The sequence below is a fragment of the Octopus bimaculoides genome, chromosome 20, assembly GCF_001194135.2.
Source record: "Octopus bimaculoides isolate UCB-OBI-ISO-001 chromosome 20, ASM119413v2, whole genome shotgun sequence".
NCBI classification, from domain to species: Eukaryota; Metazoa; Mollusca; class Cephalopoda; order Octopoda; family Octopodidae; genus Octopus; species Octopus bimaculoides.
Window position 1 is genome coordinate 35,480,902 of NC_069000.1, and position 439 is coordinate 35,481,340.

Sequence of the window (439 nt, forward strand, 5' to 3'; positions counted from 1 at the left end):
CGCAGCTCTGTGTGCCTTGGGTATGTGCTGTGGTTTGCTGTGATGCTCTTATGGTTACTGTATTGAAAGTGTTTTGCGTAGGATGTGTGCAGTACCTAGTAGAGCAATTTTATGTATGTTATATATGTTGGTAAGTCCTGGTGTTTTTGTTATGTATTTGTCTGAATATTTTTTTATTATACCTAAGGCGCCTACTATGATAGGAATTGTTTCTGTTTTTAGATACCACATTTGAGTTACCTCTATTTCCAGGTCTTTGTATTTTGAAAGTTTCTCCATTTCTTTTAGGGAAACGTCATCTGCTGGTATTGATACATCAATTAGAAAGCATTTTTTTTTCTTCATGATCTCTGACAACTATATCTGGCCTATTGGCCTTAATTTCTCTATCTGTGTGTATTGACATATCCCAGAGTATGGTTGCTTTCTCATTTTCTGT

The 439-nt window shown here is 35.8% G+C and overlaps 1 protein-coding gene across 1 annotated transcript in view; it reads left to right on the plus strand.

The window, feature by feature from the left end:
* Positions 1 to 439, plus strand: part of LOC106875444 (cytoplasmic dynein 2 heavy chain 1) — a 297,845-nt gene that overhangs the window by 257,140 nt on the left and 40,266 nt on the right. The gene's annotated exons all lie outside the window — the stretch shown is intronic.